This window comes from Rhinichthys klamathensis, unplaced genomic scaffold, assembly GCF_029890125.1.
Source record: "Rhinichthys klamathensis goyatoka isolate OS25496 unplaced genomic scaffold, OSU_Roscu_1.1 h1tg000085l_1, whole genome shotgun sequence".
NCBI classification, from domain to species: Eukaryota; Metazoa; Chordata; class Actinopteri; order Cypriniformes; family Leuciscidae; genus Rhinichthys; species Rhinichthys klamathensis.
This window is the reverse complement of record NW_026606626.1, coordinates 950,001-967,500: the sequence shown is the minus strand read 5'-3', so window position 1 is coordinate 967,500 and position 17,500 is coordinate 950,001. Positions and strand designations below refer to the sequence as shown.

The window sequence follows — 17,500 nt, the reverse complement described above, 5'->3', positions numbered from 1 at the left end:
CCTGTGTGACAGGAAGTCGAGTTTAAAGACTGGCAGCATCATAAATAAACACAATTGACCAACGACTGCCTGCTTCATTTATTCAGGCAATGGAACCAATAGGGACGCAGTAAATGAGTCACATGACTGGCCTAAAACTTAGTGTTGTGAATCACATACATATGCAGCTTCCTTTTAAGATATTGTATACAGTATATGTTCGGGCGACCAAAAATATCAGACGGAAAATGAATTTCTGCGTTCGGATGAAACAGTGACGGCTAATTAGCATTTTTTTTTTTTTTTTTTTTTTTTTTTTACTGTAACCATCGACTTTTCATTGATAACCAAGATCTTTTAGCCTTTGCTGTCTTCAGTGAATAATTCATGAACAAAAAACTTCACTAAACATTATTTGTAGCGCACCTGTCATTCAGTAATAAGCTTTGAGTTTTGTTATTTTTGATGCGAAACAAAGCTTTCTTTCAATATGATGAAGAAATACAATCAGTAAAAGTGTTTTTGCTGCTCTTTAATGTGACATTTGAACCGATCATCTCTTCCTTTATTAGTTACAGCAGCAAATAAACATCAGTGAACATCAGAAGGAGTGTTGAAAGATACAGAACAACTTACTGAAATCAATCATGTCTCAAGTAATCCATCAATCAGTGTTTCAACCGCGGAAAGACGTTAATAAAACAGCTTGTGAACAATAATGTCACTTTTAAAGCCATTCAATGACCATAAACTCGAAAAATAACTCTACAGAGAAGCATTTTCATAAATGCATGCATTACATATTCATTATATCTTTACTTAACTTGCTTCATTATTTAAACTGTCATGAAAACAATTTATTACAGCCACCATGTTTATATTTCAACAACGAATTGGAGTAGAAACATAATTTTAGCACTAAAAAGCTGATGCCTTATGTGCAATTTAAATAATCCCATAAAACAGTTCTGATTATTAAATACATTAGGGATGCACAATATATCGGCCACCATATCGGTATCGGCCGATATATGTTCATTTTTAATGTTATCATTATCGGCCCAATAAGAAAATTTGGCGGATATATTTAAGCTGATAAATAATGTATGATGTCCTTCAGCTGAGACTCTTTAGATGCGCACTGTTCAACATGACGGCTTTAAATTGCTTGAAATATGATTGAAATCACTTCAAAAACGGAAAATACAGTTCAGTGCAACATGTGCAGCGCAAGTCTGTCATATCGGCTACATAACATTATAATTGTGTGCTTGTGACATGGATTTTAATGGTGAGACTTTTGTTTTTGTAATCAGGCTCTTAAAAATTCTATGAAAATTTGGATTTAGATTTATCGGCCAATATATCGATAATCGGCTTTAAAATTTAAAGAATTTTCGGTTATCGTATCGGCCAAAATGTTCTTATCGGTTCATCCCTAGAATACATTAAACTGTCATATAAGTGTTTGGTTCATAAAATAAAGACAGAAGGGCTGTGGTCATGAGCTGCAAACCCATGTGCTTTTCAACAAGACCAGAGTGTTTTCACGGCAGCGGTCCACACACACACACAGTCGAGAGGATGGCATACAGCCAGAACAGGCCGTCTGAATGAACCCAATAACCTGCTCACATGATCTCTCTTAAAGTCATTCACAACTCCAGAACTGTCTGTAAGATCAGGCCCTATTCACTGCAGACGAGAGGCGTGCGTTACATGATGAGGATATGTACGGATAACACATCATTTACAGACTCTTAAATCTTAAAGAGAAAATCCAGCTTTTAATGTTGTTTATGTGGTGTTTTTAATACGCTTTAAGACACACCATGTGTAAGTTCATAAGTCGACAGCATTGCTGAGTATTTCCTCCTTAAAGGGATAGTTCACTTTGAAATTAATTTTTGATATGTTTTAGCTTACCTCAAGGGCATCCAAGATGTAGGTGTCTTTGTTTCTGCAGGAGTTTCAATTTTGATATTTTTAGGTCAAACCGTTCTTGTCTGTCAGTCATATAATGCAGGTCTATGGTCACCACCTCAAAGAGCATGCACAGAGAAGTCCAAATTAAACATGATTTAATGACTCGTAAATGTAAGTACGCATTGATGGCCTAAGACACGAAACGAGCGGTTTGTGTGAGAAAACCAACAGTATTTATATCGTTTTTACCTCTTGTAAACACAGCCACGTCCAAGTGATCTGAGGGCGCCGGCGCTTCGGTCTTTTCCGGAAAGCACCGGAAGTGAAACCTCGCGCGTGTACGTCACTCATACAATTGTTTAATTTTTTATTTTTTTGAAACTGTTTTCTTTTACGACGGTTTAAACATCCCAGATAAGCGCAAATTAGTACCCTTTTAATTAGCCGGCTTACCTACAATCTCTGTTCTGTGTAAACAATGAGTGACGTACACGCGCGAGAGATCACGTCCGGCGCTTTCCGGAAAAAAACAAACCGATCGCGACCTCAGATCACTTGGACGTGGCTGTGTTTACAAGAGGTAAAAACGATATAAATACTGTTGGTTTTCTCACACAAACCGCTCGTTTCGTGTCTTAGGCCATCAATGTGTACTTACATTTACGAGTCATTAAATCATGTTTAATTTGGACTTCTCTGTGCATGCTCTTTGAGGTGGTGACCATAGACCTGCATTATATGACTGACAGACAAGAACGGTTTGACCTAAATATATCAAAATTGAAACTACTGCGGAAACAAAGACACCTACATCTTGGATGCCCTTGAGGTAAGCTAAAACATATCAAAAATTAATTTCAAAGTGAACTATCCCTTTAAAACTGCAGTGAACCAAAGACAGTCTCAAAAACACGGTTTGAAATCGCTGGTGTTTCTGACATCACAAACGACCTTGTAACCAATCAGATCAACGTGTGATCGTCAACCAGTGGATCTCTGAGCTGAGTGAGTGAGTGGAGGCGGGGCTCATTTGCATATTCATAGAACCGCGTATACTAAATGAGGCAAGGGTGTCGAGTTACATTCAAGATATTTTAAGGCATGAAGACATTAAAAAATTAACAAAAATGTTTAAATTTGTCATTTTGAAGATCAAAGATGAGTTTTAATGGATAAAAATGATTGACTACAGGGAGACTTTAAAGCACAGAAGCAGCTCTGCAACTCCAAACCACTTGAGCTTGTGTTTAATATTTTGTTTTAGAGGGTTTGTTCAACTCAGTCATGCGTGACGTCACGTCTTGCTTTCTTGTTCTGTCTAGTTCACCGGATCTGGAGTAGAAGTGCAATCTCTCCAATCAGACTAAAACACGGAGGCAAGGACAGTCATATGATGCGAGTCTAAAACCAGGCGATTCGCGACCACTAACGCACAATGCGCTCGACTGTGTCTGAGTTCCTGCATTCTTGACATTCTGCGTGTTACTGGTGGCAGATCTGCGTCAGCGGGACCCGAAGGACCTCAAAGTCGTCCCGCAGAAGAATGTAAAACATTCCTTCAGCATCTTCATCCCTCATCCGCCCACACGTCACACGTCAGCGGATGCATGGTCAAATCTAGCGTTCGCACGAGGTCTAGGCCTCAAATTCATGTGCTATATATTATTCATTAATATTGTAGTTTTTGAAGTTGAAAGTGAAGGAAAAGTGCCAATTTTAAAAATACGAGTTTTCATTTGTGTCTTATCATTTCCAATACTTTCATATGTGTTATTTTATCAGCATATCGGCCGATATATGTTCATTTTTAATGTTATCATTATCGGCCCAATTAGAAAATCTGGCCGATATTTTAATGCTGATAAATATTGGATTATGTCCTTCAGCTGAGACGCTTCAGATGCGCACTGTTCAACATGATGGTTTTGAATTGCTTGAAATATGATTGGAATACAGTTCAGTGCAACATGTGCAAGTCTGTCATATCGGCTACATACAATTATAATTAGAATATTATAATTGTGTGTTTGTGTCATTACTCATTAAGGTTTATCGGCAAATATATAGGTCATCGGCTTTCAAATATAACGAATTATACGAAAGTATCGGTTCATCCCTACTTAGGTAACTTACTTCACTATAATTCTAAAATGTGAAAAGCATTTAGAAAGTAGAATGAGTAATTCGAGTGGTTTTTAACAACCTATCATCATCATAAACAATCCAGAATCAAAGACTAAACAAGCCTGAAGTAAACCAGATCCATGTTGATTAGATGGAGTCACAAATCAGTGTTTACAGTGAATGATCCACTCATTTCCCTGACATCTTCCGCTTGAGTGAGTCACGTGACTTTTTGACAGTCCATCCAAACAACTTCTGACAGATATAATGAGAATATACATGTTGATACCCCTGTACTGTGGCAGTGCTTTGATTACTATATATTAATGGGAGACGATCTCATCAAATTCATCCATTGTACATTTACATATCAAAACAACATGATACGCGTTTGTTACTGTAAACACTGTACGGGCTCTTACAGACACAAACACAATCACCTGAGATTACACTGATGAATTATTAACAGGAAGACAGAGACACAGACAGACAGTCTGTTCAGCACATGTCGCTTGTAAACACAGCAGGACTGTCACGTAGAGACATCGGAATGTATGGAGAATAAAGAGAAACACAGTAACATTCGAATTTTAGTAACATTCGAATTTTTTGCAACATTGTCACATTGTAACGGCTGGGCCTGGGCGTGCACGCGCTTAAAGTGACACAAAGTAACGACTGACAGATGAATAATAAAGGCATTAACGAATAGAAACTAGAGGTTACAGTGTTAACCAGCAGCTAAACCAGTGCTTTCATTCACCCCGCGTGGAGTCGTTTATTTTTAGAGTTAAAGTGTTTTATTTTAGGCCTCTGAAGAGAGAAATAACCGCAACCTATTCAGAGCTTCACTGTCCGATAATAACTCACGTCATTAAAGTGAATGAGAGAGACTTTACCGAGACTGATCTCACTGAGGGCTCCGGCGCATCGCTCGCTGCTTCGGCTGATACTTTAATCCCACAGAAAACAGGTAAAAGTGTTTAGATGAGCACGAGCGTGTCCTCTCCTCCTCCCCACAGCGCGAGACTCGGAGTCCCTGAGAGCCAAGCGCTGGGTCCTAGAGCCCGCCGCTTCAGCACTACACTACAACATTACAACAGTAAACCACTACACTACACCACTACACTACACCACTACACTACACCACTACACTACAACACTACACTACAACACTACACTACACTACACTACAACACTACACTACACTACAACACTACACTACACTACACCACTACACTACACCACTACACTACACTACACCACTACACTACACTACACTACACTACACCACTACACTACACTACAACACTACACTACACCACTACACTACACTACACCACTACACTACACTACACCACTACACTAAACTACACCACTACACTACACTACACTACACTAAACTACACCACTACACTACACTACACTACACTACACTACACCACTACACTACACTACAACACTACACTACAACACTACACTACACTACACCACTACACTACACCACTACACTACAACACTACACTACACTACACTACAACACTACACTACACTACAACACTACACTACACTACACCACTACACTACACTACACCACTACACTACACCACTACACTACACTACACTACACTACAACATTACAACAGTAAACCACTACACTACACCACTACACTACACTACACCACTACACTACACTACACTACAACATTACAACAGTAAACCACTACACTACAACACTACACTACACTACACTACACCACTACACTACACTACACTACAACACTACACTACACTACACCACTACACTACACTACACCACTACACTACAACATTACAACAGTAAACCACTACAACAATAAACCACTACACTACAACACTACACTACACCACTACAGTAAACCACTACACTACAACATTAAACTACTCCACTACACTACACCACTACACTACACTACACTACACCACAACACTACACTACAACAACACTACACCACAACAACACTACACCACAACACTACACTACACCACAACACTACACTACACCACTACACTACACTACACCACTACACTACAACATTACAACAGTAAACCACTACAACAATAAACCACTACACTACACCACTACAGTAAACCACTACACTACAACATTAAACTACTCCACTACACTACACCACTACACCACAACACTACACCACAACAACACTACACCACAACACTACACTACACCACAACAACACCACAACACTACACTACACTACAACACTACACTATGCTACACTACAACACTACACTACACCACTAGACCACAACACTACACTACACTACACCACAACAACAACACCACAACACTACACTACACCACAACACTACATTACACCACTAGACCACAACACTACACCACAACACTACACTACACCACAACACTACACTACACCACTAGACCACAACACTACACTACACCACAACACTACACTACACCACTAGACCACAACACTACACTACACCACAACACTACACTACACCACAACAACAACACCACAACACTACACCACAACAACAACAACACCACAACACTACACTACACCACAACACTACATTACACCACTAGACCACAACACTACACCACAGCACTACACTACACCACAACAACAACACCACAACACTACACTACACTACACCACTACACTACAACACTACACCACAACACTACACCACAACATTACACTGTGCTACACTACAACACTACACCATAACACCACACCACAACACTACACCACTACAACACTACACCACAACACTACAACACAACACTACACCACTACACTACACTACAACACCACAACACTACACTACACTACAACACTACACCACTACACCACAACACTACACTACAACACCACAACACTAAGCTACAACACTACACCACTACACTACACGACACTACAACACTACACCACTACACTACACAACTACACTACACTACACCACAACACTACACTACAACACTACACCACAACACTACACCACTACACTACACTACAACACCACACCACTACACCACAACACTACACTGCAACACAACACCACACTACTACACCACTACACTACAACACCACAACATTACAACACTATACCACTACACTACACCACAACACTACACTACACCACTACACTACTACACGACACTACAACACTACATTACAACACTACACTGCAACACTACACCACAACACTACACTGCAACACTACACTACAACACTACACCACTACACCACAACACTACACTACAACACCACAACACAACACTACACTACACTACAACACTACACTACAACACTACACCACAACACTACAACACCACAACACTACACTGCAACACTACACTACAACACTACACCACAACACTACACTACAACACTACACTACAACACCACAACACCACAACACTACAACACTACACTACAACACTACACTACAACACTACACCACAACACTACACTACAACACTACACCACAACACTACAACACCACAACACTACACTGCAACACTACACTCTAACACTACAACACAACACTACAACACTACACTACAACACTACACTACACCACTACACTACTACACGACACTACACCACTACATTACAACACTACACTGCAACACTACACCACAACACTACACTACAACACTACACCACAACACTACAACATTACAACACTACACTGCAACACTACACTACAACACTACACCACAACACTACACTACAACACTACACTACAACACTACAACACCACAACACCACAACACTACAACACTACACTACAACACTACACTACAACACTACACCACAACACTACACTACAACACTACACCACAACACTACAACACCACAACACTACACTGCAACACTACACTCTAACACTACAACACAACACTACAACACTACACTACAACACTACACCACACCACTACAGTAAACCACTACACTACAACACTGCACTACAACATTAAACTACTCCACTACACTACACTACAACAGTAAACCACTACACTACAACACTACACTACAACATTAAACTACACCACTAAACTACACCACTACACTACACTACACTACACTACAACACTAAACCACTACACTACACCACTACACCACAACACTACACTACACCACAACACCACAACACTACACTACACCACAACAACACTACACCACAACAACACCACAACACTACACTATGCTACACTACAACACTACACTACACCACTAGACCACAACGCTACACTACACCACAACAACAACAACACCACAACACTACACTACACTACACCACTACACTACACCACAACACTACACCACAACATTACACTATGCTACACTACAACACTACACTACAACACTACACCATAACACCACAACACCACAACACTACACCACTACAACACTACACCACAACACTACAACACAACACTACACCACTACACTACACTACACTACACTACACCACTGCACTACACTACAACACCACAACACTACACTACACTACACTACAACACTACACTACACTACACTACAACACTACACCACTACACTACAACACTACACTACAACACTACACCGCTACACCACAACACTACACTGCAACAGAACACCACACTACTACACCACTACACTACAACACTACAACATTACAACACAACACCACTACACTACAACACTACACTACACTACTACACCACTACACCACTAAGCTACAACACTACACTGCAACACTACACCACAACACTACACTGCAACACTACACTACAACACTACACTGCAACACTACACTACACGACACTACAACACTACACCACTACACTACACCACTACACCACAACACTACACTACAACACCACAACACTACACTACAACACCACAACACTACACTACAACACCACACCACTACACCACAACACTACACTACAACACCACAACACTACACTACAACACCACAACACTACACCACTACACTACACCACTACACCACAACACTACACCACTACACCACAACACTACACTACAACACCACAACACTACACTACAACACCACACCACTACACTACACTACACGACACTACACCACTACACCACTACACTACTACATCACAACACTACACCACTACACTACACGACACTACAACACTACAACACTACACTACACCACTACATCACAACACTACACTACAACACCACAACACTACACTACACTACACTACACTACACCACTACACCACAACACTACACTACAACTCTACACCACAACACTACACCACTACACTACAACACTACACTACACTGCAACACCACACCACTACACCACAACACTACACTGCAACACAACACCACTACACTACAACACCACAACATTACAACACTATACCACTACACTACAACAATACACTACACTACTACACGACACTACAACACTACACCACTACATTACAACACTACACTGCAACACTACACCACAACACTACACTGCAACACTACACTACAACACTACACCACTACACTACACGACACTACACCACTACACTACACCACAACACTACAACACCACAACACAACACTACACTACACTACACTACACTACACTACACTACAACACTACACTACACCACAACACTACACTACAACACTACAACACCACAACACTACACTGCAACACTACACTACAACACTACACCACAACACTACAACACTACACTACAACACTACAACACCACAACACCACAACACTACAACACAACACTACACTACAACACTACACCACAACACTACAACACCACAACACTACAACACCACAACACTACACTGCAACACTACACTACAACACTACACCACAACACTACACTACAACACTACACTACAACACTACACCACTACGCTACACTACAGCACTACACTACAACACCACAACACTACACTACACTACACTACAACACTACACCACAACACTACACTACAACACCACAACACTACACTGCAACACTACACTACAACACTACAACACTACACTACAACACTACAACACCACAACACCACAACACCACAACACTACACTGCAACACTACACTACAACTCTGCACTACAACACTACACCACAACACTACACTACAACACTACACCACAACACTACAACACCACAACACTACACTACAACACTACACCACAACACTACAACACTACACTACACCCTACACTACAACACTACACCACAACACTACACTACAACACTACACCACAACACTACAACACCACAACACTACAACACTACACTGCAACACTACACTACAACACTACACCACAACACTACAACACTACACTACAACACTACACTACAACATGAGAGAGAGAGAGAGAGAGAGAGAGAGAGAGAGAGAGAGAGAGAGAGAGAGAGAGAGACTACACCACAACACTACACTACAACACTACACCACAACACTACAACACCACAACACTACACTACAACACTACACCACAACACTACAACACAACACTACACCCCCTACACTACAACACTACACCACAACACTACACTACAACACTACACCACAACACTACAACACCACAACACTACAACACTACACTGCAACACTACACTACAACACTACACCACTACACTACAACACTACACTACAACATGAGAGAGAGAGAGAGAGAGAGAGAGGAGAGAGAGAGAGAGAGAGAGAGAGAGAGAGAGAGAGAGAGAGAGAGAGAGAGAGAGAGAGAGAGAGAGAGAGAGAGAGAGAGAGAGAGAGAGAGAGAGAGAGAGAGAGGAGAGATGTAAAGAGTATATGATGTAAAGAATATACACAAAATTACATGTACATTTTTATTAGTGCTGGGCAATGATTAATCGCATCCAAAATAAAAGTTTGTGTTTACATAATATATGTGTGTGTGTGTGTGTATAATTATTTTGTTATATAAATAGACACACATGTAGGTATATATTTAATAAAAATGTGTTATTTATATATAAAATATTTATATTTATAAATGATAAATTATGCATATGTGTGTATTTATATATGCAAAATAATTTATAATTTATATATGCAAAAAAACACACATATATTATGTAAACACAAACTTTTATTTTGGATGCGGTTAATCGTGATTACAGTTTTTTTACAATCACTTTGTTACTATTTTCAGAACCTTGATGTCATGTTTCACAACTCTAGACACAAAACTCACAACCAATGATCAAAAAGCACATTTTTCAAAACTCTAACCCTTTTCTCAATTGCTTGGATACAATACACATAAAACTTAGATCATTTGTTCATTCAACAAAGATCACCTGTTCAATATGACACAACTTAACATCAAAGTACTACTATTTCAAAAGGCAATTCACACATTACATTTCAAATGAGTGTCTATTCATTTCCTTACAATGATCTAACTATCAATTGATACAACTGCTCAAAATGATAAGTAACTGTTGCATTACTCTTAATGCATAGTTGTATGGAAACAGACACACAATCTTCATGTTTACAGTAAATCATGAAAGTTTCAAGATAATGAGATTCATTGTCACCAATTAGCATGGCATGAACCAATTAGACTACAATATCCATGGATGTAGCCTAATATTTTATCATACTGTAATGCTTCATCAGACACTGTGTCTATGGTGCCAAATACTGTACCACCTTTTCAGACTATGTACAGTATTGACAGTACAGTACTGTATAGATGCAGGCCCTTGTAACTGCGTGTCCAATTCTGCCAATCACAGCAGAGCAGTGTCAGGCCTGGACTCGCCATGCCAAAGGTTTTTTCCAAGATGTCATTTTCCAACATCCATTGTGATGTAGATGAGAACCTGTGGCCAAATCCACAACACAGAGTTGATGACAGTGTAGAAGTACAGTAATCACTCCTGTTTAGTTTCTTACAGCAAGTTGAGGAACACTGCATTTGATGTTTTACAGTACTGTCTTTTCTTTTCTATTTCATAGCTAATTATTTTTGCTTTGATTCAAAAAACCATGTTGTGATTGTACTGTAGTGTTTTGCATCAATATATTACAAACTTTGTTCACAATGATTCCACTGTGTCTGTAATATTCTCTCTACGACTGCAGTACTTTTACAGAGATGTATTTACTATACATGTAGTACCATAATGAAACCTGTATCACCTATTTTGCTCTACAATATTTAATGATTGTACGAACAATGACACAGTGAAACTATCGGTTGCTTGTGTGTGGGTGATCTAAAGTTATGTTTCAATGGTATTTCACAGTTAATTTGTTTTTTGAACCAATGATTGTGCAAGTGCAAGATTTCTTTAAAGATGTGAATGCACAATGCAATGTTTTGAACATTAGACAGCCTGTGTTACAAGTGATTATCGTTTTGAGTTTTGTGTCTAGAGTTTTGAAAAATGACATCAAGGTTCTGAAAATAGTAGCAAAGTGATTGTAAAAAACTGTAATCGTTGCCCAGCACTAATTTTTATATTGAATTTTTTTTAATAAAATAGACGTAAAAAATTAAAATAAAATAAAATTATCGAGTCATTATGAATAATATATTTGTATATTTTTTTCATATATATTGATATATGTAAGTATGTACAGTATATGTGTGTGTGTGTGTGTGTGTGTGTGTGCATATATATATATATATATATATATATATATATATATATATATATATATATATATATAGTATTTTTTCTTATAAAGTTATAGACGAACTATAATGTTTTTATTGAATTCCATTTTTTATTTTTAATATTAAAATGTTTTTTCATCATAATTTCATGATGTTTTTTCTTCATTATTTTATTGTAAAACATTTTTATTGTTATTTGTTGTTATATTGTCTATTTCTTATATAGGAGTATATATATATATATATATATATATGAATAAAATGTCTTATGGCTGTGAAAAGCATCCCAGATAAAAGTTTGTGTTTACATAATATATGTGTGTGTACTGTGTATAATTATTTTGTTATATAAATACACACACATACATGTATATATTTAAGAATTTTTATTTATTTATATATAAATATTTATATTTATCGAAACATTATGAATAATATATTTTTATATATTTTTTCAAATTTTTCATATATTTGTGTAAGTATGTACAGTATATGTGTATATATATATATATATTTTTTTTTTTTATAAAGTTATAATGTATGGAGTAAAACTATAATGTTTTTATTGAATTCCATTTTTTTTTTATATTAAAGTATTTTGTCTTCATAATTCATGTTTTTTATTCATTACTTTATTGTAATACATTTTTTAATGTTATTTGTTGTTATATTGTATATTTCGTATATAAGAATTATATATACATATATTATATTTTATTGAATAAATATATAAAATAGACATTTATCAAGACATTATGAATATTTTTTTATGAATAATAATTAATGTGTGTGTGTGTGTGTGTGTATGTATATATATATATATATATATATATATATATAGCATTTTTTCTCATAGTAATTGATAAACTATAATATGTTTTTAATTCCATCTTTTTTTCTTGCAGTATTTTCGTCTCAATAATATCTTGATAAATTTATTTATTTTTATTAATTCACCTTATTGTAATACATTCTTGTTAATATTTGTTTTTCTTGTCATTAGTTGTTTTTGTGAATAAAGCTTTGCAATATTGAAAACACAATCATGGCAAAGTGCTTTAAACGTGTGTGTGTGTGTGTGTGTGTGTGTGTGTGTGTGTGTGTGTGTGTGTGTGTGTGTGTGTGTGTGTGTGTGTGTGTGTGTGTGTGTGTGTGTGTGAGTGTGAGTGTGTGAGTGTGTGTGTGAGTGTGTGAGTGAGTGTGTGAGTGTGTGAGTGTGTGTGTGTGTGTGTGTGTGTGTGTGTGTGTGTGTGTGTGTGTGTGTGTGTGGCCTGGTAAACCCTACGTTATGGGGACAAAATGTCCCCACAAGGATGGCAATATCCGAAATCCTTGTTCGTGTGGGGACATTTTTTGGTCCCCATGAGGAGATCAGCTTATAAATCATACTAAGTGATGTTGTTTGAAAATGTAAAAATGCAGAATGTTTCCTGTGATGGGTAGGTTTAGGGATAGGGTTAGTGTAAGGGAATAGAATATACAGTCTGTACAGTATAAAAATCATTATGTCTATGGAAAGTCCCCATAAAACATGAAAACACAACATGTGTGTGTGTGTGTGTGTGTGTGTGTGTGTGTGTGTGTGTGTCAGAGAGACATCGGACAGCAGAGGAATGTGATCTTTTGTCTGTCTCTCGGGTCGGAATGCCATTGATGAGACGAACAGAAAGAAACCAGGAAAGTTTCTCTCTCTCTCTCTCTCTCTCTCTCTCTCTCTCTCTCTCTCTCTCTCTCTCTCTCTCTCTCTCTCTCTCTCTCTCTCTCTCTCTCACTCTCTCTCTCTGTCCTGTGAGAAACTCTGATGCTCTCAGACGCTGGATCTCATGCTGCACAAACACTCATTGTCTCACCCGTAAACACTGCGTTCACAAACTACAGCAGCGCATGAATGAAGCTCAGGGGCCCGACAGAAGCACTGTGGACCAGACAGTCAGAGCTCCAGTCGCTGCGGACTCAGTGTTCAACTTCGACTTAGGTTTATGCACTTTACATTTTAAAATGATTTTTTTTTTATATATATATATATAATTTATATATTGTTTTCAAGTTTAAATTAGAATATAAAATCCCAGATTTTCAACTTGGTTTTACTTTTTTTTAAATATAATTTTTAATTATTTATTTATGAATATATATTATTTTTAAGTTTAAATGGGAAAAAATATTTTTTATTTTTATATATATTTATTTTTAAATGAATTATTTATATATTATGTATATATTGTTTTCGAGATTAAAAAAACAAATCCGAGATTTTCAACTTCTTTTTTGGACTTTTTAAATTGTTTATTTATTAATATATTGTTTTTAGGTTTAAATAGGAAAAATAACAGATTTTCAACTTGGTCTCAGATTTTTTAAATGTTTTTTAAATTTATTTTTAAATGAATTATTATTATATTATTAATATATTATTTAAATGGGGGAAAATCACTTGGTCTTAGATTTTTAAAAGTACTTTTTAATTTATTTTTTTAATTATTTATTAATATATAATTGATATATTATTGGCAAGTTTATTTCCAGCGCAAGTGCAAAAGCTCTGAGCATTTCATTAAACAAAATCATTTATAGACACATATTGTCCCGGAACAGAAATTACTCCTTTTTTTTTGTCTAAAATAAACAAAGTGAGTTATTAGAGATACCATTTGTGATTTTTCTTTATTATATGAGCAGATAATAAATGAATAACACTTTATAATGAACTAAGAATGAACAATACTTCTACAGCATTAATTAATCTATATTAATTCCAACATTTACTAATGCGTTATTAAAATCAAAGGTTGTATTAGTTAACATAAGTTAATGCATTTACTAATGTTAACTGATGAACCTTATTGTAAAGTGTTACCAATATACCAATTAATGTACAAACATGACATTAACAAAGAAAAATACATGCTTTAGCTCAGGGATGGGGAACCTTTTTCCTATCAAGGGCCATTTACAATTTTTAAACATTCTTTAAGGGCCATTGTAATGAGGTTCAGTCTTCAGTGTTTGGAAGGAAGAAGAGAGGTTCGGCGTGACTGGGACTCGTACGTTTTATTCAGAGGTTTAGTGGTAAAAAAAGAGGTGGGTAAACTATAAATTCTGGTGGACCACGACATGGTCACCAGGTAAGGTGGGCCACTGCCTACCGCCGGTGTATGTGTATCCTGATGACATTGCTATAGGCAGGGCTCGAGATTAAGCCTTTCATACGCTTGTCAAAAAAGTTTCTCGTCCGAATTTTTTAAAAAAAAAATTACTTTTATTCTGAAACAATATTCTCATCAGTGTTCAATCAGCTTTGATATTTAAATCGGCATATTGTAATATCTGCACCTTTAAAGGGCATCCCCTCCCCCAATATTATTAAATGTATGCTTCATCTTTCATTTTAAATTCCTAAATTTGATCAATAAATTAAATTATTTCGAATAATAAGACACTATAGGGCTGATCAAATTAAATCATTTACACTGAAAAATTACAATTGCATAAAATAATGTTATGAAATAGATTTAAATTTACAAATTAGAAACGTTGGAAAGAATGATCTACTTTTAAACATAACACAAACCGCCAGTAGGTGGCGGCAGGCGACCGTCTTAATGAGTGAGTCATTGATTCATTCATGATTCAAACGATTTGTTCAAACGGCTGATTCATTCAAGATTGAGACAGATGTTTATGAATGGGTCATTGAATCTTTGACTCAATCGATTCGTTCAAAACGCTGAATCATTCAGTAATGAAAACAGTGAGTGTTCCTGTGAGATGCGCCGTGGTTCTGCTGTGATTTTTGTTTGTAACTATTTTCTCTGCTGAAACAGAACAAAAACAGCCAATATTGCATCTAAAATGTAAGTGACTTAATTTTAACTGTTTATTGAACTGTTGTTGGAAATTAATGTCACATTTTCAATCGTGATGGTGTTCAGGAAAAATAATTGAGGTTGCTTAACATATGTTAAAAATATAAAAACTCCACATTTAGATTTTTTATAGGCAGTATGTTGTTAACTGAGTGTGTGTGTGCGCTTAGTGTAGATTTCTGCTCGAGAGGCTGCGCGAGCGTCAACAGCTCAACCGTCAGTAATAGTCAACAACACTGACAGTAATGCAGCGCAATATGAAGAGTTCGTCTTAGGTTTAACAACCTATGAAACTAATAATTAACAATATGAAACTAAAACGACATAAGCTTAATTTATAGCTATTTAGAGGTGGATAAAAGCACACAAACCGGGAACCGGCAAACGTTTAAACCACTTGAATACATTAATACGCAAATGACAAAACGAAAGTAAAAGCAGTAGCTCCTCGTGGACGACGACCACACACACATAAAGTAAAGTCCATGCCTGGTCCTCCGCTGTCTTCGTTCCGATCCTTTTACGCGCCCCGAAGCTGATCAGTGAGAAACTTGAAACCGGTGCGGGGCGCGGTGAGAAACTTGAAACCGGTGCGGCGCGCGCGCCCCCGAAGCTCATCCGTGAGAAACTGAAACCGGTGCGCAGGTGACTCGCGCTACTGGCCTCGCCCTGCTTGCCGCTTTGCCTATTTTGTGTTTTCTGTCACAGGAAAGGTAATGGCTGAGATTTTTGGTTCTGAAGTTCTTTTTTTTTTTTTTTGGAGGATTTGACTCGCGGGCCGCATCAAACTGTTTTGCGGGCCGGTTACGGCCCGGGGGCCGGACGTTCCCCACCCCTGCTTTAGCTAATGCATTAACAAATCTGAACTACTATAAATTGTTACCAAAATATGTTTAATTAGATCAAACTAGTCTCAGTGTGAAA

The 17,500-nt window shown here is 37.3% G+C and overlaps 1 protein-coding gene and 1 pseudogene across 1 annotated transcript in view; one reads left to right on the top strand and one right to left on the bottom strand.

Annotated features, from left to right (window-relative positions):
* The window catches only part of akt1 (v-akt murine thymoma viral oncogene homolog 1), a 65,798-nt gene extending 60,734 nt beyond the window's left edge, over positions 1–5,064 (bottom strand). Inside the window, exon 1 of the mRNA XM_056251599.1 lies at positions 4,929–5,064. The gene's annotated coding sequence lies outside the window, so the exon portion shown is untranslated. The remainder of the gene's footprint in view (positions 1–4,928) is intronic.
* On the top strand, positions 4,584–10,008 carry LOC130085670 (mucin-2-like; annotated as a pseudogene).
* Positions 10,009–17,500: the final 7,492 nt, after the last annotated feature.